The sequence below is a fragment of the Hylaeus anthracinus genome, unplaced genomic scaffold (assembly GCF_026225885.1).
Source record: "Hylaeus anthracinus isolate JK02 unplaced genomic scaffold, UHH_iyHylAnth1.0_haploid 12001, whole genome shotgun sequence".
In the NCBI taxonomy this organism is placed as follows: domain Eukaryota; kingdom Metazoa; phylum Arthropoda; class Insecta; order Hymenoptera; family Colletidae; genus Hylaeus; species Hylaeus anthracinus.
In genome coordinates this window covers 13,484,670-13,512,614 of record NW_026534348.1, presented here as the reverse complement: position 1 = coordinate 13,512,614, position 27,945 = coordinate 13,484,670, and the positions used below count along the sequence as shown (strand labels likewise).

The window sequence follows — 27,945 nt, the reverse complement described above, 5'->3', positions numbered from 1 at the left end:
CACACGAGAAAAGAAGTTTCTTACTCGGTATAATGAGTATGTGCCAATGACTTCGGAGATAATTACGTCAATTATCTGGATGCAGAGAGAAAGAGAGAGAGAGAAAAAGAGAGAGAGAGAGAGAGAGAGAGAGAGAGAGAGAGAGAGAGAGAGAAGCGCTCAACGAAACGGAGTTTCACTTTATTTTCGAACACTTGATTAAACAAATTCGATCTATCGTGCCATTATTTGCACGCTTACTTGATTGCTTTCTAACGTAAAAGTTGCACTCTTCCTCGTTGCGTAATTGGATTTAATACGGAAATAGTCTTCTTCGCTCCTTAAATGGAGATAATTTTTCTTTAGGATGCCATAATGTTTCATCGTTTTTCTAACTGTACGCGTAACATCTACGTATCAGTAGTATATGAAGTTTAGAAACACGAGGATAATTTATTAGATATAAATCGCATTAGTTAAGCACTTAAATATAGTCAAGCAGTAAATTCGATTAAATCCGATAAAAGGAAACAGTTATTAATTTATTCAACGCTGGGTGTAATTTCTATATCAAGTATAATCAAGCAGTAATTGTAATTTAATTCGACCAGAGAAAAAACTTTACTAATGTAATTAACACTAAGTGTTAATTTATAATGAATATATCACGTAAACATGAAGATATTGAATTGAATGTAAACGTTATAATCACACGCTTAAATGTAGTTAAGGATTAAGTGCATTTTAAACCGACAAGAGAAAGAGATTGCAAATTTATTTAGCACTCGAACTGCTCTACTATTATAATTTTTCTAATACGACGAAAAGCCATGAGTTCTAAAATGTAAGCCGATATAAAATGGTTTCCCGATACAATTACGAGCTGAGAGCGTAAATTGTTGGTTTCATCGTGCTTTACTAAATAACGTCGGTGTTTAATAATAGACTACGGTAGTTATAACCTCTTGGTAATGTCAGCGTTATTACGACATCCCGGACGCGTTGGCACAAAATTATTATCGACAAGCAACAATGGTTGATGCAATTAGAAACGAGCAGCGCCGGGTGCCTGGCGAACAGAATGTTTCCATTTACGATAAGAATATCGATTTCGAAGTGCTCGGTCGGGCGAAAATTTCTATTGAACACAAAATACGAAAAGCGAGCCACACACAACCGATAGTTAAACGAGGAAACGGAAGAATTCACGATTTTAATGCGATAATCGACGTGGTTCAGTGAGCGTAAACTGTTTCTGGAAGTCGGTCTTTCTTTCGGTGTCGCGGTTCGCTACCTGCTATGGGTGGAACACATTTTCGTATTTTTATGCCTCTAATTCAATTTCAGTATTTTTTCCATACTATCCGAAAGATTAGATTTGTTTGTAGAAACAGGTGAACGTAAACTGTCTTCGTCACGCGCGTGCAAAAAACGTTAAACGACTCAAGTGATTTCAATTAGATACCGATCCGTCGCTCTACCGAATTAATTAAAAGTTTATTTCACTGCGGTAGATAGCTGAACAATGAAACGCAATTAAAATTAATCGTTCATTATATCGGTGACAATCAAGCGCAGCCTTGGGCGCTATGAGTCTCGAATGTATCAGCGTATTCAGCATGAAACTGCTTCTGTACCAGTATATGAGTGTTGCTGGAATTTGGGTAATTGAAATTATATTTCTATCAGTAGCAAATTACTTTGGGATTATTAAAAAGAAATGTTAATTTTAAAAATAAGTTTAACAGATGTTAAGCTGATATTCGAACGTGGGACATTTACTTTATAAGTAAATGTGCATAATGTAGTGTGTCGCATTTCAGGTAAAACGGTTTTCGACATATTAGGTACGTTAACCAGGTCGAAAGTTGCCATTTCAAGAAAAACGTCTGCCAAGTTTGACGTAACACAAAATATATACAAAATTCGATTCAAATACATATTAAAATGGTAATTTTACAATATTCCTTCTAAAACAGATTTTGAAACAAACATGTATAAAGAATTAGAAAATCGATGTTTTTTTTTACCTTCAAACTAAGCATTCTTCTTACATAAGAACTATAGTAACAATTATATAACCAAATTAGAAAAATTTCTTGCTGTTATATAAAATAATGCAGTTTATAGTATATCGTTTGTACCGCGATATAATAAAAACAGAAGCGCACAATCAGCGATAATCTTGTTAAGTTAGCGATCGTATAGATTCTTCTAATTTGTGAACGTTAGTACGTTGAATTTCGTTATTACGGAATACGTTTGCAGTTGCAACGTATTCCAGGTTCTGAAATGTTTCGTAGTGTCATTATTGATCGCCCATTCGTTGCGATTGATTTGCGATTGCACTACTCTACGGAGCGTGTTCGTGGTTCTGGTGAAAGCTAATTTTTTACGAATAAATCGTTCCACGGCAGTTTGAGCACCAAACATTAAGAAACGAACGAGAAAACTAGCTTTTGTGAAATTGTAATCGGAACAAATAAAGTGTGTTATTGCGATTCATTTATGATGTATTATTACCTATAAAATGAGCATGACAGCTTGAATCAATTTGTTGGATATTAGCTTTGAGCCTTTAGGAATTAGCGCGTTGACGATGAAAGTTAATTCTATAACACATAAATGGATTTTACGAATAACTCCGTATTGATTCTAATTTATTACTTATAAATTTTACAATCTAATATCGCCGTGCGGAAGCTATCAAACGAAATTAGTTTCGCATAAAAATAGTAAAAATCAACCGGAATTATTAAATGCAAAATATCGATAAATAAACTGCTAAGTTTTATGCAAATTTTTACTTTTACGAATATATACAAATATGGATATACAATTGAAATTGAAATTAAAGTATTTCTTATCTTCTAAACAGTGTGACGTGTATTTTACTATTTACATTTTATATATATTTGAACTTGTACGCATCCTTGTATATTTTTGTATATTTACGATTGTCATAAATTTAAAATTAGGCATAGTGGAAAGTGGTCATCGATTCACATCGATCTTGTGTGCCAAATTAACGATACGGACGTTGAAGAAGATTTCCGCACGTCATTTGATCTCTCAATCATGAACGTGCTTTCTCATTGCTTGACTGACAACTGTATAATTATCGACTTGGAAGCTTGTGTTATGCTCGTTTATACGATATCGCGAGCTGTGGACGTGAAACGAACCTGCTCGTCCATCTTCACCAATTTAACGATCCGATCGTGCTCGAATCTACAGTCACGTTTCTCACCTGAACGATAATTCGACTTGTTACACCAACGAATATCTGAATTGTTTATAAATCCTTCGATAATTATTCGAGTAACACACAATTATTTGTGACATTACACGAGTAAACATTTTTTCAATGAAAAATCTAATTTTCATTTAGAAGTGAAATCCTGTTTTCTTTAACTTCATTGTCTAACTTTGGCCAACTGTGGGAACAAGTAAATTCACATAAGTTAAAAAACCTTGATCGTACGTATATACAATATATTTTTGTAGAGCCAAGCAACCACCGTTCGAAAGTGGCGGAATGCTTTTTCCTGGACCGCCGAGTCCTTTAACGATTGTATTAATACACTGGGAAGGAATATTTGATGTTTTTCTCCATAGCGTGGCTATAGTTTCCAATTCGATAGAGAATCCAATGGGAATTTGATTGGTTCGTACGGCACGATTAGATCGTTTTAAATTGACTATTTTGCGTGAACAAAAAGAAGATCGTCCGGCTTTCCGACATTACTTTCTCTGCAACGCAGGCTGAAAAGTACGCAATATCGTACGCACTCGGAATCGATTATTTTCAAGCTTATTACGCGCCATCGATTCGCTTTTCTTTGTTTGGGATCGTATCCTTCGTTACTCGGCTATTGAACGCTGCAAATCAGATTAGAGTAATAACTTCCAGTCATCGATGAGAATTAATATAATTACAGGGGTTATTATCGCGCAACGCTTCCTTTCTAATAATCTTCTTTGGTAATCTATGAAGTATTGTATCATACTCCGATGTTTCTCCGCGCATTCGTAAACGGAACGAATGTGGTCATGTGAGGAAACAATCGGAAAATCTTAGTGTTTAAGTAATTCCGTTGCGATTCTGTGCAACGAACAGCCGCATATGAAATTTCATAAGGTGCAATTGAGAAAGGAAACGGAAGGCTACCGCATAACAATTACACGTAACTATATTAATCATCGACTTGTCCATTTTCATTGATTAAAAAAACGTTGTAGCTTTATTAGTCGCTGTGAAACCGTATTGCAACCGAGTAGACAATCGGTTAGAAGTAAGAGAGCCCGTTTAGTTTGAAGAGCGTAAAAAAGTAGCGTATCTCTCTGAAATGCAGTTAAAGCGAGTAATCTAGTTTAACCCGTAATTTTGAAGACCATAGAAAAAGGAAATGATCGTGAGACCTTTCGAGCAGGCGTCCTTGGATCGCGGAAAACGTTTCCAGTGCGTTCGTAAAATGTGTAACTGTTCAATTGCATCGTGAAAAAAAGAGGCAGCTGTAACGACAGCATTCTGTGCTACGAGCATTATAGATTATAGCATTGACACCGAAGTATTAAGTCTTCACTGTAGAATCATTTATCAAAGGATCGTGCAATTCCACCTTTTTATCGTCTGTTCTACTTAAAGATTACAAAATCGTTTCTATCTTGGGCGTTGTATAGTTACAACTCTATACATGAATGAAAGTGTAACATATTCTCCATTGCATACTTTATCTTTTCGACTAGTTAGAGTACTTCTGTGTTTCGACCACAAGTATGTCTTTGGTCCTGTTCAAGAATATCATTATAGATAATGTGAATTCAATGTATAATAATCGCATCTCATAGGAACCAAAGTGTTAATATAGAGCAGCATTCATACGTGTGCGTCAACAGCACACTGCGTTTCGTCATTAGAAAGCGTTTTCATCAAACAGGGAAAGTTCTTTATGTCTGGCAGATAAACGGCAATCGATCTTTCTCAATCTGTCAGCAAATTGACCGAAACACACCGTTGACGATGAAACTCATTTTATTTCACTTAATGAACACGTAAATCTGTCGCATAGACGACTTTGTCGACAGGCTTATTTTCCAGTACACGATTCCTTTAAAGACCTTCGAACGTAATGAGACGTTGATAAAAACAACACGATAAGACGTCGATATCATTAATTGATACATCTAGTCAGTTTCTACGTGATCTGAATTTACCGAGTGCGCACTCGAACGGGATCGTGAACCTGTACGAGCCGCTCCAGAATCGATATAATTTTCCGTGATAAGATTACGTCACATCCCATGCCATTCGATCAAGCTCGGTAACGATAATTACGATACCTGGAGCATCCAGCGACGAATCACGTGTCTAATTAACACCTATATCGAGCAAAGTGTATCGGAATCAAATGCAATTAAGTTGCATCGCTCTTAAGTACCTTCTTACCGTCCAGGTAGAAACTAAGACACGCGCCGATAATCAATGAATTGCCGAACCCGCGAAGTTGTTACCTGGTGAAACTATATGAGCTCGCATGCGATAAGTTTTCGCATTGTTGCATGACTGCCGAGAAACGAGTCGAGCATCCAAGCAAAGCTCGTGTGCAATGCGATAGAGCATGCGCTATCTTGCAATGCCTGTTCGCGTTAGATCGATTCGTTTCCAATAAAAAAATCTGAAAGTGAACCATTTGACCGGGAAATTCGAGAAGAGGAAATCGTCGGGGGAAAAAGGTTGATTGCTCAACGAGAAGAACCCAACGATGCATCGATAAAGAGATTCTTGCATTTGAATAAAGCGGAACGTTTCCGCAATTAGTACGCCAGCGTAGGAGAATCCGGTTCTTCGAATACTTTCTACTAATAACGATTCCGTACCCGATCGGATACACCTGGCATGTCTGTCTATCGGACACTGGACGATCTCTGGACGCACGTTGAATTATTATCATTCTCACCGGCAACCATGACCTACCGAACTCGTAATATGACGTGCAACAAGCGGGATGCGCAAGATGATGTATCCGCAGATCGCTATCGATGGCTTTTCATGCGAAGGTCGGGCATATATCCAGTGATTACTAATTAAAGATACGTACGTCGACATATTGAATTTAATAATTTCTGCTGAGGCAACGTTCGAAATATGATCTTCGATATTCAAGCCAATGCTCGTCGAAGGACGAGGATGACCTCTTGGATCCCGATTATCTTCTATTTCTGTTCCATCGATCATCGCGGCCTTATTCGTTATATTTACAAGTGATAGGAAATTTCTTATGAAAATAAAAGCATGATTTTATACATTCGATATTTCTCTACGTATAATGATATATCTGAGTAACAATGGTATATCCGGAACTAGTTCCATTCGAACAATAATTAAGTGAACAAAGCTCTATTTCGTGACGCGATCAATCAACTTAGTTTTATTCTGACAGAAGTGGATGGATGATCGCCACTCTCTGATGCGTTCGCCTCTGTTCGAAGCAACTGGGTTCTACACGATTATTGCATTAACGTTGCTTAGGATATACGCTTAGCTGAACTCGTGGGTGGCCCCGTTACTCTAAATAAGTATTCAGACACTAAATAAACACGTGGAGTACACATGATTACGGAAACGTTTCGCAAACCACTAACCGCCTTATTGTTTCCCTACAACTAACCTTTAAATCTTTACTAAAACCGTAGCAACAGCTACCATTTTTAATTTACTTCTAATCGAAGTGTCTTGTCGTGGTGGGTTAAGTATTCGAACGAACGTTCATACAATTCATTCTAATCGTTCTAAATTAAATTCCATTTGAACTACATTATCCCAGTTGTGTTATTTTTGATCTGTTACGATAAATCCCAGAAAAAGTCGACCAATTTTCTAAATTTAAAAAGCGAAAATATACGAAATGGCATTATTTTTGTTTTTTATCTTTATCGAATTGCCAAAAATTATATTAACAAAGTAAATAAAAATTTGATTTCCTTCATCTATCAGTTTTATATGAACGAAATAAAAAATATGTCAAATGTGTGAATGGCTGACAATGTTGAAACCAGAAATCGAGAAAAACTTTGAAAAACTCAGTACAAAGGCGGCGCAAGGAATGATGCAGGACCTAACTAACTCATTAATTTCGAGTGTGCGTGTAACTGAGTTCCAACCTGTATACGGTACAATTATCTTCGAAGTTAAGGCAAGCAGCGTGCGCTAGGCTAAGCACTCTTGCGACACGAACACCGTCGCGCTCCGTTCCGATAAGCTCCTTTCGTGTCACAAAAGAGCGTCGCCTATCGCAACCGAGTTGCATACAATTCTTGACTACTTACGGCGAGCCCACGGTGCCGATCGCCCTACTGGCTTCGTACTACGGTAACGGCCGTGGAAACGTTCCGCTTCGACATTGCTACTTGTATATGCAAATCGTGGCTGGCTAGCCCGACAAATCTGAACGGTGAAACGTGCAAGATGTAATAGAGGCACCTGTCCGTCTCTGTCGTCCCTCACTGTCGGAAAACGGTCTCGAATTTCGCGCTGACAACCAGTTGACGGTGTACGAGAACAGTTTGAAGGAATCTGGGTCGAAGTAACCTTACGGCTTGAGTGCAACATTCTAAAGTAGTACTTCCCTCTGTTAGATCCTTCAGTTAACAAATGGAATCATTTTATTTCAACTGCGTCAACTAATTATGCTCCTGAATTTTGATCAACTTTGATTAAACTGTTCTACGTGGAAAGCATTCCATCGTGTAAGAAGCATTTGGAGCATATTGTCACGTTTAAGACATCGTTCGTGAATGAGCACAGCAATTCTTATGAAATGTTTACAAAATTAATAGTTATCTAACGAAACATATCAGTGCTGAAAGCGGAGTAGTTATGTTTCTATTTTACGACTTTTAATTGTAAAGCCACTATGTTATTCTGAATTTATGCTTAATAAAATTTTATAGATTATTTATTTATTTATATTTCGTTTTATGTTACAGGTAAGGATGCAACATCTTTTTATTGGGGATCATTTATCGTTTAAATATAAATACGAGGTGAACAGGTACGATACTTATTTATTACATGTTTATTGCTACCTGAGAGGAAGGTTACGTCACAATTCATTCTAATACATCAGTTTATTACAATTTTAATTCAAGAAACTGTTTCTCTAAAAGAAGCAGTATTTGCATACAAATTTTTAATGGTATACCGGATGTTTATTCACGTTATTCAAATATGTAGTCCCAATCTCACTGCTCAAGGAACAATTTTAGCGCCATGGTCGTTCGAAACGCGCTAACAGGCCGGGCCGTCCAAGCTCATTACGCGGGATGACAAGTTTGAATGACAGCGATAGTGCGCTTTAACGCGTGCCACTCAATGATTCTTTCAACGCTCAATGGACAATGGAACACGGTGTGGTGACGATGTCGAGTGCGGAAAAGCGATGAAAGCGTCGACTGGTCGATCGATTAATAGATATCACGCATTTTGAAGGCTCTGCCTATCGGATCGAGCGCTTGGTCGAACCAGTGGACGGTTTGAGAAATGTTTGCGTAATTTCTTTCCGATTACCGGCACCAACGAAGCGCGCGCCTCGCGCAACTACTCTGGAATACCATTTCAATTCATTTAATGCGATTACGTGCGCGCTCATCGCTCTCTCCACGTGTTACACGTCGACTTTATAATATTATTCGGACTGGTGCAACTGGTGGCCGTTCACGCGCTCGTCCATACAATCGTGCACGCACCGCTGCCGCGACGTGTTTACACGTGGTTTCCTGCTATACGAGCCCACTCCGCTGGCGAGCATGAAGAGAAGTCGACAAGCTAATCAGAGTACGACGTTCGTGCGTAACTATCAGCTCGTGCTCCGTAAAAACCGTGAAGCGCCGACGGTGATCTCGATTGGCGCCGTTATTCATCGGCTTGTTGTAACATGTTGCGATATGTCGGCGAACTAGAGTCTAATTAATGACGCTGATATTAACGGGAATCAACTTCCGATGAAATCGCTCTCTGTACGCGATTTTTCCTTTTGCTCGAAACGGAGTAAATCTCTCAATCAGTGCACGTGAATGGTTAGCAGGAATTTAATCGTTTGATAGAAATAACGTACGTATTTATAGAGGACGAATATTTTTAAATAAGTAGACCTTGCTGTTAGGGTAGCTTCACAATGGAACGAAATCTTATTGTACTTTATCCTTGTAAAAAAAATTGAGGAACGCGTTTAACATTTACCAGTGTGTCTGTGTGAAATTTTAATCCCTTATGTGCTGTTCGTGAATTAGAATTAATTTTAACGTTATTGCAAAAATGAGTGCAACAGTGAACATCGAAAGTACATATTGCAGAACGTGCTCCAAATGTAGAAAATATCAAACTGCCGCAAAAGTGTTTGGATCTTCACACTGTGCATAAAAAGAACTATAAAAAAAATGCTTTTTGTTTAAAAAAAAAAAATGTCTAAGAATATTTGTACAATTATTTTGAACATAGCGTGACACTAAAGCCTCATGCGCAGAATCCGGATTTTAATACTCTGGATTCGTCTTTAGGTGAATGTGTGTGGAACCGAGTGCAATCAGCACCGGTGAATGATGATGGAGAATTACAATAGCGAATAGAAAATGTATGTCAAGTGATTCGAAGGAAGCCAGGAATTTTCGACACAACACGCAATTCAGTAATTCGAAGATGCAGAACACGTGTGAAAATGAAAGGAGGACACATAAACCATTTTGTAGGCATCAAAAGAAGATTACGGAGAGATAATCTTTCGTTTAGAAATCGTATATAGCGAACAGAAGCAAACAGCCAATTGTGTTATCAAAACTACCCTCGCTCCAAATGTGAAGACTGACCGTGGAATGTATGTTGACTTATAATTAGTTTTTTAATTCAGTGAACGCTATAAACATTTAAAATGAAATCTTGTATATTAATTGCAGCTGGGACCATCTGACTCCTAGTTCAAAGAATAATAATAATAATGTACAAACAAGGAGAAAATATTTATTTACGTAATTAGACAACTATTTTGATTTATTTATTATAAATTTACAAAATGCATGAATTTAAAAACTTGCATTTTTATAAAATAATTGCAGAAAAAACGAAATGCTTCAGTGTAAAATCATTCAATTACCAGTTCAATATTTATAGCGTATAACACCGAAACGATTTACCCAGTTACTCTATGGTATAACGTTTTCATGATATTATGAGATACATAGAGAAAGATGAAGATATTAGAAGAACGATGATTCACGAGGAATAAGGAGAAGAATATAGTGAAAGTAGAAAACAGTACCTGAGTTTGCGCAGTCGGGAATCGCTAAACGTGTAATGACATTGACTAAATAGGATCGGAAGCATCATTGGAATATTTATTGAAGACGGCGCGGCGTACGTAGGAAATGGTGAGAAAGCTTGGAAAAGTGAAAGTTCGGAAACATGCCATTTGATTAAATGATACAGGAGATACATGTGTGGATGTCAGTGTCGTAACTGTTATTGGATTTAAGTGACACTTCATAATTCTTCAGTTCGTGATATACAAGATGTGCAACATTTATCCGCTAACTTGTATTTTATATTGGCCATTATTTTAACGCAGCTTTTCTTCTAGATTACATTAATTGAAAATGGTGTTAGTCATCGATACATAAAGTATATACATATAATAATTCTCAATGAAATTGAGAAAGTTCTCTGATCTAGATAAATCGATCCTTTTTCCTTGCATTTTCCTGCAGCGTTATAAACACATTTTTTAATGACTAGATTGAAATTCAATAAATTAATATCTGACACATACTATTTCACGTCATTACTAAAGTACATTATTTTAAACACTTACTAAGCTGAGTAATACAATTTAATGTTAATGATCCTTCATTAGGTAACGCGTACTTTCTCTGTGAATTCTCACATGTCCTTGAAATGGCACATGGTCATATCAAGAATACATCATGAACTGGTTTTAGTTAAACTGGGTATAGTTTACGATTCGACAAAGACATAATGGTGCGTCATATTTATCTTTTTAAAAAAAGTTCAAAGTAGTAATGAAATACATATTATATTTCATAACTGTTGGAATATCGTTGATCTTGAATTGTTTTGCTCGAGAAAATATAATCAGATGCATTGGAAACTAGAACACTTCTTAACGGTAGACTTCCTATAGTGGTCAGGAACTAATTTGCAACCGTATCTTTTTAACTAAATACCAGAAGTTGTTGGGATTTCGAGGCCTCTTTCCTTTTTTAACCCAACCATGCTTTCGAAAGACACAACACCTCATAATTACCGGTCACAGCAATTTCGAGAACCAGGCAAATGCCAAGCTAACGAGCTTAACGTGTGCCAATCGTGGGTGCGTTTGTACGACATTCATTCGACGCACGTCTCAGCCGTTCTACGGTTTTGCAAAATCACTTGCAGCGTCCACGAAATCGCTCTCAAGTTAATTTCGCAGTAGGTGCGCGCTCCTGTCCGCTTTCCGTTTGAGCGACCATAACTGATTTAAGCATTATTCGCGTGAAAATACCATTTCAATAACCATGCAAGCAATTTCTAAACGCATTACTAGGTATTTAATTATTAAATAGATTTAGTGGATTATCGAGTAATTTTGCTTCACACTTGTCATTTTGGATATGTATTTTAGACCATCTTTGTGAATTGCGTTCATCAAAATTTCATAAGTTTGACATGTTCGATGTAGACGTATTTACATCCGTACCATGTAATATGACCTAAGGAAATATTTAAATAACCTTGACGTACACAAAGATTAACGGAAACACTATTTTATTTTAATAATTACTGGGTGTTGAAATTAATTTTGAGCCTTTTTAAAGTAAAATTACCATTCAGTCATAATGGAAAATCGTACAACTTTTATGCTGCGATAAATATTACATTTTGTATAAACGTATCAGGTATTCTAACATAATATAGCAATATAAATATGAAATATTCCTTCCTTCAACTTGAGAAATCGTTCAAGCTAGTAGTTCTCGGATGCAAATAGGTACGATTAAAAAAAAAAAAAAGGAAAACACGTTCAAGACCCGGTTGTGTCAACGCTTCTGCGGAGAACGGCGGGAAGAAATGGGAACTGGTAAAGGGGTAGGAAAGAATGGCGGGCGCCGAGTTTTCTACGGATGCCGGGAAAAAGCGAGTTCCTCATATCTCGCACCTTTTAAGCGATCCGATCTGGTGAAGTAACGTCGCCGCTGGTGTCTCTTTCGTCGACCTCCTTGCGCGGCTTATGTCAGGATCAGATGGACGTTTGCGAGCTCGAACGGCCGCTCGGTCGACCGACGAAAATGGCAGGTGAGACATTCTCTCGCTGGTCAACTAACGTAAATAAGGACGCGCTATTTGTAACGGCTACTTTGTCAAGTATCACTCACCATTTTGATCGCTCCGTCGGGACAACGCTGACACGGAGAAATCGACGAAGAATTCGGGGTACTGTTTTCTTCGAAATGTCTTCCGCCTCGCTGTCAGATTGACGCTCGTCCAATCATCATCGGCGTCGGCTCATCGGGCGCAATAATGGGTGACTCGTTTATTTTTATTACTTTCGAAACAGTTTTTGTAGTCTCTTTTGCAATCAAAGTAATTGACGCAAGCTTTTGAAAGGTATATTTATTTATACGTATATGTTCGTACAAGATTCTGTTAGAGGCTGTCTCGAATGCAATCTCAAATATATTTATACGCCTCCACTACAAGGACCTACTGAAATTCGTCAAAGGAAACTGTTAACGAAATGAGAGTTAGATTGTACAACACTGCATCATCTTACACAAAAAACCTCACACACTTGACCGCAAAGGGTTAATATACAGGAGGTGTCATGAACACAACAAAATCAGGTCGTCATTAAAGGAAAACTTTGACTCAAATAAATAAAATTTGATAGTATACGGCGTAGTCGCTAATAACCTAAGCAGTTGATGCGACGTTCGATCCTATGGAAAAAAACGATTCTGTTAAATTTACAACTCATCTGCTTAATTTATGCCTCCTGCAATCATTATACATTGTTCTATTCATAATTGATCAAAAATGTTTATAAAATAATTGCGAACGAACATTAATCAATTTTGGTTGAACGTTGATTAAGCATTATCATTTACAGAAAAAATACACGACCCTAATACCTATGAATACTAGAACCACGTTGTAAGAGAAATAAAAGCTTTCATAGCTTTTGATTAATGGAAGTGTTCGCTGTATGTTGAAACTCCAATTGGATTTGGACTTATAGTAAAATCAATCTTGCGATCGTCGTTGCACTGATGCGTGATAATGGAGAATTGCGACTAAGCTGTAACGTAATTTAGATTAATCTCTTATTACACTTACCTTTATTGTACTATCTCTTCTTTAGACATCTGTATGGTGAACTTTGCAAATCTATTTATCAGACTTTATACATTACTAACGCCCGCGCAGTCTCAAAACAAATGGTTAGGCAAGTGGTTGAGTTCTTTTTTTTTTATAAGTCATCGAATCTTCCTGCAATTACAAGAGGAATTACAGAACTGAACCGTCCAGGCAATCGTAACGTCCAACGTAAATGGGAGAGAAACAGTTTCCAGCTGGTTGACTACGTAAGGACGCATAGTTCTCTACTATTAGTATGTGAAGTATCACTCTTGGCTACGTATGCCAACAAGAAAACAAGGAAGTCTTCGTCAAGTTCTTCATCTTTGGAGTTTTTTTTATAACGCCTACTATGTCTTACGTCTGCTCGCTATGAAACAATTAGCAATACCTTATCCAGAATATCTATGCAAAATGCAATTACGTGCAAAAAGAAGCATTGAGTAATACGAGTGATTAATGACTGTTGCGAATAACAATTTGTCTCAGAAATTAGGAAGATATCGAAAACGTCAAGATTTAAACAAATCTGTGAAAGTGCAACGGTTAATTTCAAACTTTATATTGCATTGAATTTATTCACAAGAAGTGCGATGCACGGATTTATTATTTAAATATTCAGGAAGGAAATATTATATTTCTTGTGAAATATTTTTTAGAAACGTTTAGAACGTGAATATTTATACTCAACATTGACAAAATATCTGTTTTAAAATAACAAACAGATTAGCAAAGTTTAACAAGATTTTTTACTCTGGTGTTTATTTTTTATGGCCTATATGAGATTTATTATTAGGAAATATTCTGTTCAAATAGAAAACTGTTCAGATATTACTCTGTTCAGATACGGGAGCCTTTACCGTATCTACATTGCGAGAGTAGCTCAAATAATTATCACACGTAGCGACAACGCGTGTAATATTCAAAGTCATCGGTTCACAATTAACAAGTTCGCGACCCTCTGCGATCAGCGCGTCGCAATTTATCCAGCAGAATGAGTGATGAATATTCATACACATGCATCCATCCATCCCAGCGGCGATTCGCGAATGCTCGATCGTAGATCATCGCATAGGGACGAAATGAGGGCTGATGATGAATTCCTCGATTACCAGTCGCGGACGACTTGGACGTGCACGCAGGGAATCGCGAACACGAAACGACCGCTTTCTCCAAGCCCCGAGCAAAGTGGAATATTTTTCCGTCTTCTTGTCCAAGAATTATTCATCCCGTGTATTATTCGTTATTCCAAACGACAGGAGATCGCTCGAGGGATACGACGAAGGCGCGTTGCCCGATATCAGCCAATGATGCCAATACTAAGATCGATCGGATCACGAACAACCATGGTCAAGAACTGCAATAAATTTAAACAGCCGTTTCTTCCGTCCCTCTGTGTCGGCATTTATTATTGACTACAACCACGAGGCATTTTGTTTTTCCTGTCACGCTAAGTTCCCTGCACTTTTTGATCTTACATGTTTCCTCCAAGGATTTATGGCACAACCTATGGAGCAAATAGTTTAAAAAAATCTCCAACTTAACGCATTGACGCAAGATGGCGCGCATATGCGTCATTGAGATTTTTATGAAAGTTAATGTTAACTCTATCGAGAATGCTTGTTTTATCAATTATAAAATGTATGTACTTTTAACGTGTGTAATTAATAACTTGATCATTGTACATAATTACAGACGTTAGATCTACCCGGTTAGTAGAAACTGAATGATTAAAGAATATAAACCTTGTACATGCGTGTCTGAGGTGCATGGATACCGTGGTAAAGAAAATACTAGCATAATAGACCGGAACGGGGAAAATTCATAATTCATAATTAAGAGATACATCTTGTTAGACGATTGAAGACCTGGAAAGATGTGCTAATAAGGACTGATTAAAATCATCTTTGTTATACGTTGCTCTCCAAGAAGAAAGGCTCATTTATGCCATTACCATGTAATTTGGAGCAACACACACACGCACGCACGCTAAGAAGTACCTACACAATCGTACAAAAGAAAGTGTTCGTCACGATCGGTCTCGTTCACAGGGTAATCAGATCATTTTTCGTTCGCTTTCACCAGAATTTTAACGGGACTCGTAAACTGCATGCTTATCAAAAATTAAGTCTTCACAAAGATTTCCAAAGTTGGACCACTTGAGATATTTCCTTAAATTTTAATATTTATAACGAACAAACAGAAAATAGTTTTACCGAATATCACGTTGTATATGTTTAAGTTAGTTCTATGCAACTTGTAAACTTTAGATTTGTTTATATTTGACAGCGCTCCACGTATTCACACGAGATCGACTTATCATTTAAATATCACCGATATTTACTTCGTTTTCAAAATTTGACTTGGTTTGATCAAACAAAGACACAGCTGATAAATAGATTGGATTCTTCGCAACGCAGACAAATGATCATCTACTAACTTTCTACTTCACGCAGAAAGCTCACACCGTGAACGCCGTGAAAGTGCATTAATTTGTATTCTGCGCAATGTTTGTCTCGCGATAAAACGATAAAGTGAAACAAGACACGCTGCCTATTATTTAATTAGGTTACGGAAGGGAAGTTATCATGCTCGTTGTACTTACGAATTTTAATATAAATCGAATTGCACTTTAACACAACGAACTGTACCCTTTAGGGAGGGTAAGTTCGACGATCGTTTCGCAACAGGATATCGTATAAAACTAGGATGTAAAAAATTATTTTGCCACAGAACGCTGACAGATACCTTTGTTATTGCCTTATTCCTTAAATAATGGCAAACCCGACAGGCCGTAAATTACGACCGGTTTTCTGCAGATTTGCATACAAATCGTGCACCAAGGCCCACAATGGCGAGGGCTTGAAACTTTAACACTCTCGAAATTATACAGCACCGCATACCAAAGACATTGCGGAAACCGCTTTGTTCCGGAGTGATTGATGCCGAAGGAACAAATTGGCGGGCGCAATGTCCGCGATCGGCACAGCGCAAGGAGAGTAGAGTAGCGTTTAGAACTTTTCGGAACCAAACGCATATAACTCGAAACATGTATATCTCGATAGCGTCCTTGTCGTCAACTGCGTGCACTTTATCATGAACAGATGATAAACCACTGTGCGGTGAGAAATTTCATCCCACAAGAATTTCTTCCATTGTTAATGCTTAAGTAGGAAATAGATTGTATCTTCGACGATGAATTATTGCGTTGACCGATGAAAGCAAAGCGTAATGTACAGGCGAACACCTTAAAGTGTTTTGTAAGGTACGATACCGATACAATACAGGAGGGCACATTATACAATTTTTTATGAATGTTGTAAATAGAATTTGATTTTACTATCTCTTAGTGGTGCAGCATTAAATTACAGCGGTAAGAAATAACCCAGGATAAAATGTCCTTAACACTGTTGCAGAGTAGAATTAATAAATTAACCTCTAAGAATGATATACAATTTAGATATACTCAGCTGAAATAGAAAGAAAACAAGATGAGCTTGTAAATTACTCATTTATATTATTATGTTGAAATCAATGTGGCCATACGGTCCTCAAGCATCTTGAAGATTGCAATACATAGTTTTCAATAAAAAAATCTTAGGCTCTTCTCTAATGCTCCATGGCACGTCCTAAACGATACCATTTACCATCATATAAGAATGCTAATAAAGACCAAAAAAATCACTAACAATAACAAGCAAGACCACATTTGTATCATATTTATTGGTTATGAGAAGTCGTAGCCAATTTCAAACACAACTCATATTTCTGTTATAATTTATTACCGTATTTGACTTTACAACCCAGTCGTTTTCGTTTTATATCCTATTCATTTTTACTCAAACCTTTTCAAACGCTATTGCACATGTAGCGATTAGCTGAGTGAATGTAAAATTTAACATCACTACTGCCTGTAGTATTACCTAGAAAATGCAACGGATTTCTCTGTCAATACATACATATATAAAATAGCAATGTTACAAGAAAATATACTTGGAAACCGTAGGACACCATAACAGAAGTCATAAACTTCTATGTGTGTCGAAGCAGACATAGGGTCCAACGGGTATGCGATATCGAGTTAGACTGATATGTGGTCAGCAAATGATTAAGAATGCTTACTCCAGATCATCGTGAGAAAGTTGGAACATATTATACGAAATAATGGTCGATTATCGGAAACATCACGTGAATGTAGGAATCGTGCGTGACTCGTGAGCCTTGGCAAGCATAGTGGATATATTGTCCTGTAAGTAACAATCGAGAGAAATACGCACTCTTACGCACTCGTGAATACTCCGACGCCCACCTATCAGGTAGCAGCAATGCGCCACCTACGTCGATCATTCAACTTCAACGCGTAGCGTTGTCTGTCAGCTGCGCCCACTTGTTGACGCGGTGCAACGTGTCGTATTTCTTCCAAGTGGTCATACAGTCACGTTTCAACGAGAAAATCTCTCAACTGTTAAATTTCTGCAATAAAAGGAACAAATTTTATACGTTCGGCTTACCGTGGCGCATGATGAAACAATCGTGGCTAGAATAGTATTCAGATGAAGCATATCCCATCTAAATAGTTATATATAAAATTAAAAGTTCGATACATTTCTTTACACAAGGATGGTTTAATTACATTGTTTATAACATGCTGCAAAGTGCAGATTTTATCTTCTTGAAATTTCCCAGATAATAAAACGATTCTTTTTTATAAAGTTTAGAATAATATATCTAATAAGTTTCCCTGAAATTCATCTTGTAATTTTTAATTCATTTTTAACATAAAAAATGTTATTGCGGATTAAATATAAAAGCTAGGTACATCGTGTCGCTGATATTTTTTTAGATCTATTGATAACCAATATTTTTGTATCACATTATTTTCACGTACATCAAACCGTTTGGTCAAAATTGGAGTAATTTTAAGAAGTTCGAAGTAAATAGATGAAATTGACCGACTCGGTACATTCAGTGTTAACTTGAATCTCATCCAGCCATCATTATCTTCTCGCACGTTCAATTTAGTGCACAAAGCCTTATTCACTCATTACCCTATATAACCACCAATGCTTCATCACGTGAAAATTTCTGAAAGAATGACCGATGGTTGCGGTATTCGTTACTGTTCCACAGTATCGCGATACCTATTCGCACTTTTCCTTCTTGCCGGTTTATATCGCATTACCGTGCCTGCGAAACAAAGCCAATCAAGATCGCTCGATTGACATTTACCAGTCTGCGCACCGTAATAAAGAAAATACCTATCAGCCGAACCACTTTCCATAGCGTGGGACGTGTATTGATGCTCGTAATCGGCGAAAGAATTAGAGCAATCGAAATCTAATGTCATCTATAATGGCCGCTGACCATTGAACTTCTAATCGGAAAACCAGTATCGGTCTCCCGGTCGGGGAGCAAGCAGGTACAGGTTGTTACAATAAAGCCGGCAGGCATGACAAATAACTGAATCGTTTCGTTACCGTGCGCCGCATTAATGGCGAACGTTGGTTCCACAAGGGCGGAACACCCGTGGCGCAAGACGCAATCAAAAAGAAGACTCGAGGACAATTGTGTCCAGCGACAACTGTGTCTGTGACTTCTTTCGTTTTCTATCGCCTTGTAAAACGGGAACCCACACGTCATAAATCAGTTAAGGAATTACGTGTTGACAACTCATAAATAAAGCGACAGCGCGCTGTCGCGCGTATGGGTATGGACACACCTGATGCGGATGAAGAAGTTTGTACAAAGTGAACGGTCAAAGTCGGTATTAACTAAATAGATTTGAATGTAACGATCGATAAACACGGTCGAATTATTATATGAAGAGAAAGTAATGGATCGTAATATCTTGGCTAATATGACTCATTTTGACTCCTACGCCGTTCCACTGCAAGACGAATGATACACTGGATTAGAATATATACGTAATTAGTTACTAGAGAATGCGAATGACTAAAGCGTTCTCGCTCTGATGAGCGCAACATTCTAGACCACGGCTGCACTTGTGCAGAAAAAAAAACGGTTATAAGGATGCTATGTCCTTGACGGTTAAAACGTGCTTTCCTCTTTCAGTTAGAATTCCCATCAATCTCGATTGAATGAATGTCTAGTAAATGAAAGACGTAACTGATTCTAAAGCGTTGATAAACGATCTTCGAAGGAATGGAATTCTATAGCTAAAATCTTATTGCGTGAACTGGGAACGCGTTTACTTTCACAGAATTCGTGCTATTGCCGCAGTAACAAAGTTTTGCGTCCCTCAGAACAGACATCCGAGTGCAAAGGGATATTATTAGATGTGCGAAGATCGTATCGGTAAAAATTGTGGTCAGTGTGTACAATGTATACAGGGTGTCCCAGCCTAAGTGATACAGAGCTCTAACTCCAAAACTACCGGCTGAATGCAAAATTTCAAGTATGGAAATTGCATGGTAAAATGGGGCTAATGTTTCAGCGCAAAGGAACGTTTTTAACGTTCACGTATTTAACGTGATATGATGGTCAAGTTTCGTTTTTCAAATGGAACTGTATATTTTTTTTTTCATTAAGCTTTAATGTATTTACCCGATTTTTATTAATTTTCAAGGAATAACGCTTCAAAGTTTGCTAATTTTTAAGGAAAAATCTGGGTTCGGTCCCGGGCGGTCCCATTGATGCAGTAAGCACCATGCGGTTCTTGAAATCGATACGGAGGGTCTCGTTTGGGATTTTAGGTCCAACGAAGGAAAACGGGAAGAATTCCAATATTCTGGGCCTAGAATCCCAAACGAGACCCTCCGTATCGATTTCAAGAACCGCATAGTGCTTACTGCATCAATAGGACCGCCCGGGGCTGAACCGAGTTTTCTCCTTGAAAATTGAGCGACATGCGAAAATGGCGACCAACACCGGGATTATTTCGGTGAAACAATATCTAGTAAATATGTTGCGAATTATGTCGTGGTTGGTCTTATTTTAATCAGAAAAATGCCAGGAATATAATGGTAACAGTTTTACAACAAAAACGGTAATAATAAAAAAAGTTTGATCGTTGCATTAGCATTGTCTCATCGAGATATCCGATCCCGGATGATCATGTTACTGTCCATTTATCGTAGAGAAACTTGTGCATTTAAGGAGACTGTTGAATTATTATATATATGTATTAATCGGTAGTACACGATAGAATGTTTTAAATTGTTTTTGATGAAACGTTGTCTATGAAAACGGTTCTGGTGATTCTAGAGTAACCACATAATAGAGACTGTCTTTATTGTATTAGGTAAGCCATTATAACTGTGTCCGACTATAACTTAGATAATGCGAAGTTTAAGAAAAAGGTGTAGAAGATTAAGAATCTTCGTGATCGTGCTCGATACGTCAGTCATAACCCAGTCGTCCGCTACCAGGAAGTCAGTCGCCTTATGGCGAGGAGAGAAAGTCATACGAACATCATGAGTCTTGTAAGATTCTACTGTTCTCGAAGGAAATTGTACCGATCACGAGTACTTGCGACTGACGCCGACGCTCTATTTCGAAGCAATCTTTACGAGTTCTTTCATTCTCCGTTCGGTGATAAATTGCCATAGCCTAGGAAGTAAGTTTGAAATCCGTCACTCCAGAATAAATTTACAACCATCAGGTAACCGATACGTGCCTATCGAAATGGAATTAAAGCGTCTTCGCTCTTCCAACTAATGCCTAACATTAAATGAAGAACCAAGCACGTTTTAGACGGGATAACTTCACTTTAGCAAAAATTAATTCACTGTATATATATAAATATATACCGATGTTTACCTTTCAAGGATTACCTTTAGTAATCCAAACGTACCTATGTATAATTCGATGAGAGCATTATACATATAGTACAGGATTCTTCATCAATGTATAGCAGTGGATATCAGTAATCTTATTCACTTTCGTTGCTTACATAATGATTGATAAAATCAAATGTACTTATTTAGTTATAGTCCAGTTACTTAATATATAATTAAATGCGTAATAAAGTACGTAGGTATATGATGTTTAAAGATTGTTATTAAACTCGGCAACGAGCACTAAAATATATGCCGTTCGATAAGGTGTTATTTGATGTCCATGTTCGAACATAAATTTATTGAAGAAAATTAAAAGGCGATTAATAGCCCGGGGTGGTATTTATTTGATTCTTAATTAAAGAGAAAGCGTCGTCAGATTCCCGTATTTCACATTCCTCAAGTAAAAATACGCAGCAATCCACCATTTCCGTATAATTTTGTAAAATTAGCTGCCGATATTCCAGTTCTTTAGAGTTTGCTAAAGCGATAACTCATCGTTAAACAGCGAGTAAGAGCAGGTGATTCGATTCACCTGTTCTTTCATTAAAATACTTTGTAATTATTGGTCTGTTCTGTTGATAATCATTTATTCGATAATATTAACGACACAATCTACGTTTACATAGAATTGTATGTAACATATTTCATTATGAACTATACACTCGTTGCACCGGATAATAGGCTGTTATTATATTATTACATATGTTTGAATATAGCTAAAGACGGTATGATCTCAATCTTTATTACTGTAACTATACATATAAAGCAGAACGTGTGTTTATAGTTTATTACAGAAAATTACTATAACGACATCGTGATATCGAAATTTAAGTTATCAGATCAAATACTTTTTAAATATTCTCTAATTTACAACGTAATTAATTTATTTAATAATACTTTCACTAACCAATAAAATGTATCGAATATTACACATTCCACCGTCAACATTCAAATAATATAATAAAGAGCAGATTTGAATTATATGACGTATAAATTTTATGCTTTTACATGTTTTTACATTTTTACGTGACCATCTATAGAAATTCATAAATATATGCTTTTGAAAACAAAAATCATGGATACAAGCTGAACTAATGTATGCATCCAATAGCGAAAGTGTAATCGAACGCATGGTTTTAATACTGAAAGATATTCTAAAACAAGTGTAACGACTTAACCACATTGCCAAGGCCAATCATGCCTAACGACAAAGACAACTAAAACATCAGCGATACGGAACCTGATACCGTACAATCGTACGTATGGTACTTTCATCTCGCTATTGATCCATTTATAATCGTTGAATAGTATTCCGTATTATTGAATAAAATGTAGGTGCGATGTAGCGTGTATTTCGCACATATATTAACCAGTAGCGTGTGCGTGAAACGTGTTTTTCAACTTCATTACTATTCAAAGATATTTAAGTCTAGCACGTGTCGATAGCCCCTAATCGATGGAAGTTGTGTCTCGTAATCCTACGCATTACTAGTACATGTGTGCTTGGAGAGGACATACTGCATATAACATTCCCTAAGTAAACATAATTGCCACGGACTATAAAGAGTTAACGATAATGTTCGATAATAATAAATACATTACTTTTAATAACCGAGAAATATTAGGTAATGAATAAGCGAAAATATAGTGTATCCGAAGTATAATTTCCATTTATTTTTGTACCATTGTATAACATTGTCGGTTCTATTGGGCATTTAGAATATTATCCGAATAAAAATGCCTCTTGTATTTAATATGAATGTGGAGTAGTCTTTTAGTTCACTTTTATGTACAGTACTTGGTATTTAATTAAAATATTTATCAGTTTGTGATAGTGATGTATGTATATGCTAGTAGTTAATAAAATAACGTATACTTTGCTTTAAAAATTCCATTAATTTTCGATCCTAATAATATTTCTCACCTACGTGCAATCGCTTGAAGGAAGTATTATTTTTAAATGTCGGAAATGTTAATTAATAGCCCCCAGTGCGTGCATTAGTTGCAAATCGCGTCTTGAACATTTCTTACGAGACAAGCTATTTCCTCAATTTGGTGTTGGATTTATTTACCTGCAAATCAATTCGAGAAACCGGCAAATCTTGATCACGAAGCCTTATTAGTCGTTTACTCGATATATGGATCGTGATACGCATTCCATGTTAGGATGCGGAAGCTGGATGCATCCGATCTTAGATAATATGCAATGGTATTCCACCCGCGTCAAGAATTATGGGACTATAAACGTCCATGTGGTTCATCTGATTTATCAAATTTCCAATTTGAATTGGCCGAAAAAAAGTCGAGAGGCAATTAGAAAGTACGATATATGTATTGCAATATATTCAATCACATAACTGATAATAAAATTTGTGTTTTACATAGTTTGCTTGAGGGGTACTTGTTTACCGCTATAAAAGTAAAGTCATTGATATTGGAACGTTTTATAATGATTTTTAACGATTAAAATATGTACCAACTATTTTGGGATGCTTCTTTCCTTTGACGAGCATATCTTCGCATTTCATGCATCAAGTTGTTTTATACATGTAACGTCTTAACATTATCAGAATATAGTTCCGTTAACTTTTACATTACGTAAGTTATGCGTAGACTGCGGATGTTTATGCAAATTTTCAGTTTTATGTACACGATGAAGAACAGAAACGTAAATGAAAGTATGATTTGTTTTCTAAATATTATAACTATGTATTTTATATTTTATATATTTATGCATTTGTGTACATTATTTCATAATTTTGTGTGTTTGAATATTCAAAGAAACTCCAGTGAAAAATAATGTTTGGAAACTTTCTTCGAGGTGAATTTCTCGTGCTAATACAAATCAAAAAATTCCATCTTTTTTCTGCTATATAAGGCTACGTTACTAAAATATACACATATAAAGTTTATATACTTAAACGTTTCATTAATTTTCAATCATCATGAGTAAGGATTTCCGGTCGTCCTTGTAAATTACGACAAGAATGTACAACACGAAATATTTCATTTACCTAGTAATAGTCGACGTTAAATTTTCCACTAATCTAATCGTCGTTAATAACGTTGCACGAGCGTATCTCCGATATTTCCGGATGAAAGCAGCGGGCGGCAGAGAGATGAAGTCGAAAGTGAAAGAGGCAAAGTACGCGCGGTCGGATTTTTCCCTTCGAGAGAAAGTTCTTGATTGGACCCTCACGCTCGCCATGATAAATTAAACGAAAGTTTAAGTCGTCACGATCCCTAGGAGACGATCGCTACCTCGTGTAGCACGCCGACGATACGTAGCCGGAGGTGCTTCGAGATGGTGTGCTGCACTATGGCGAGCCGGATGCTTTCACTCTCGAGAAATATTTTCGAGGGACGAGGTTCTCTTTCTCTCTCGCGATTACAGATTCTCTCCTTCCACAGCCTCCTCGCGAAACGTCCTTTTCAATGCGATCCTCCGGCGAAGAAGGTGTGGCTGCAAACTCCCACGTTCCGTAGCAAGTGATTCCCATGATACCGAGCCTGGACCGTTAATGTTGCGCATCGATGCGCCTTCCCCTTTCTGCGGTTTATGTTTAACACAATCGCGATCACGGACGCGAATTCGCGTCACTCTTGATTCTACTGGTGACGCGAGTTAGCGTAATTTTGAATTCTTTCCCTGGTCATTGTTAACACATTCACGCCCGGCAGATATTTTTAGTTTCTATTAATTAATTTATATTAACGATTAGTTTCATATTTGAATCTTCGAATAATTTATCATTATTATAGAAAATGAAGAAATATGTATATACTGATGAGATCGAATTGCTATTCAGTGTTGATATTCAGTCCACCAGTGTGTAATTTGACCGCTGAATCATGGTGAATATAAATCAGCATGTATGTTCATCGTGTAATATCGCAGCTGAACATGCAATCTACATATGAAAACCTGTACAGAAAACTAAAATTTTCATGTAATATATAAATTCAATTGTGGTGTATTATTACAGAAAAGCGTCATAACGTTACGAATTCCCCTAAAGACTGATATATTCATCTGAAACTGCTTTCAAGTAGAAACATTCGTGATCATGTACATGTACACGTGTGCACAAGCACGATCTCCGAACGTAACCACCCTAGGCAGTTTGAATCTATTGAAATACATAGCAACAAATGAATGAGAAGTGCTCTAGAAGCTAACCGAGCCACGGTGACAAGATCCTTGCTACCTGCGCGAAGATTAATGAAATAGCGTTCAATTAAATCTGAAGCAGCGTCCCTGCCGCGAATAAATGCAGATTATCACAACAGTTCGACGCGTCTTCCATCGTCGGTGTACTTTCAATTACCCTCGGATTGTGTCGGTGTCGTTGATTTTAGATACGGATACAACCGCGTGAAGTTTGCGATCACGATGGCTAGGATTAACGAGGTAGTCTCGCGTCTGGTAACGTTAGTTCCTGGAACACACCGCGTTCGTCACTTGAGATGAAACCGTTCTCGACTAAATTGCGTTTCGAAATCGTTAGGGTATTCGGAATACCGCCTCGATAAAGTGCTTGTCTCATTAACGATTATTGATGGAAAACTTCTAGCATGCAAGTAGGATTTCTTTCGCACAAAGGTGCTTTATTACACCTCTGTTCATCAATTGTGCTATCATTCGAAGAGGTTGAAGGTACGACTTTATAATGCAATACACCAAGCCTGCTCGACCGACCAATCGCGACGCGCGACCGTCTCCTTTGGATAGATCTTTCGTTCTCCATCAATTATTTCTACCTGGATCGTATCCTGCTTTAGTCCTCTTAATTTTTGCCAGAGCACTTTCGTTTGAAATCTATACATTTTATTAACCAGACATTTCTTATGATACCTACCTTACAGTATAAATCATTGCAAATATTTTATATGGAGCCCTGTGAAAATTCTAGTTACATTTAGTAATTAGAATTAAATTTATACTTTATTTAATAAGGAAAGCGTTAAAAATCACTAAAAAAGACTGCAATAAGTTGCATAAGTTGAGTTAGTGCTTATTAAAATTACTTTAAAATATCGTTATTCCAGTTCACTCATCAAATTTCTTTATCATCTTACCTAAGGTAAGTTTCTTTCTGACATTATCATAAATGAGTCTCGCTTACGTCTACAAACGGTTTGGAAATCATTAATAGATTTCCATTTCGCAATTAGAGATACTCCATTCATGTTACCGTCGTTCTTTGATCGTGGTTATCTCTCCCTCTGATATAAACAAAGTTTCCCTTGGCTCGCAGAATCTTCGCGATCAAGTTTCCCGAATAGGATGCAGGAAGTGCGCATTCCTGGCGCGCAACGAATTCGCGTAAATTTATAATAATGTAACCTTGTCTCCCGGATCTTGGAACCAAAGATAGCTTTCCACTTAATATACTAAATGCGAGTATATTAATTAAACCCACGGCACGAGTGCCCCTGGTACGCGAATTTAAACGTCCCGATTATGCTTACGTTGCCGTTCACCAGTCGATAAAATATTACCCAGATATCACTCAGGAAGGTCTCTCAAACATCTCGTTACGCCGCTTTGATGCGGGAGATATTGCTTCTGGCTTCCAGTGGATTTTTCAAAATGGCCCGCAATCTGAAAGTAGGAAGCGCCTAATCCACGATTTCAATCGTCCGGGCACAAATTTTCCCTGCGTTTCGCGGTGGGTACGTAATATCCCAAGTCCTTTCTCATTGCGACTCAGGGCGAAAAAAGGAGCAAGAGTGTGTTTCGTATTTCGAACGATGGTAATCACTTCCTCGTCGGTTTGCCGAACGGTCATAAGAATCCGGTTTGATTTGCGATTTGATTATGTCGTTCCCTTGCGTATTACAATTTCAAAGCAGTCCCGTCTACCTAGCAATGAAAAACTCTATTTTGTGTTTGCGATGTACCGCGGCTGAACGTGTAATCTATTCTATTGCCACTAAACCCATATAGTAGATCACGTGAATTCGTATGTTGTTCTGCCGGAAGTGGTCGTTCGGTTGGAAAAATTCTACTGGAATTGCGATACTAGCTTCGAAAAGGAATTTAATTATTTTCTTGTCGTTACATGAGTGGTCGTGAATGGGAAACTGAGCTCATTAAAAATATAAAAACTTGTAGCTAGTCTTTCTTAGTTATTTCATTGACGAACGAAACTGAGTGCAAGAGCAATTGTACTTACAGTTTAATTTTAAAACTTACTCTTGACAACGAAATTTATTTATATACTTATATCATTAACATTAAAACTACCGACGAAAAATATATATATAACTAACTTTGTAGTGCAGAAGTGTTGTCAAAATCAATGTATGTCATATGTGTATGTATTATCATATATATATTACGTGACACGTTGTCACGTAAACAAACGTGGAAAAAAATTCAATGCGATGAATCCGATGCCACGCAAGAACAAATGCGTACATTACATTCCAGGGTAGACAAAATTAAGTTACAAGCGAACGATAAAGAAAACGATATGAATATCGTAGGAAACAGATCTGAAAGTACATTAAACAACAGAAACGATATAGTACGAGTGTCGTCAGTAGGTAGGTGTAAACAATGTACGCATAGATTGAGAGGACACGAAGATAAACAGTGCGCGCATAGGTCGAAGATAAACAATCATATTGCCGTAGAGAAATCTTCCTGTACTCATTTTCGTGTATAATAGTATGTATGGCTAGTTGTTAATTTAATTATATAAGTATGTTACTTCTAAGAAGAAAAGTTGTAATAAGATTGTATAATATAAT

General features: G+C 37.1%; 1 protein-coding gene across 2 annotated transcripts in view; it reads left to right on the top strand.

The window, feature by feature from the left end:
* The window catches only part of LOC128890584 (uncharacterized), a 62,169-nt gene that overhangs the window by 21,484 nt on the left and 12,740 nt on the right, over positions 1-27,945 (top strand). The window contains exon 2 of one of the 2 annotated variants that reach the window (XM_054149233.1): positions 7,969-8,033. The exons of the other annotated variant lie outside the window; for it this stretch is intronic. The gene's annotated coding sequence lies outside the window, so the exon portion shown is untranslated. The remainder of the gene's footprint in view (positions 1-7,968; positions 8,034-27,945) is intronic. 2 annotated transcript variants of the gene reach the window in all.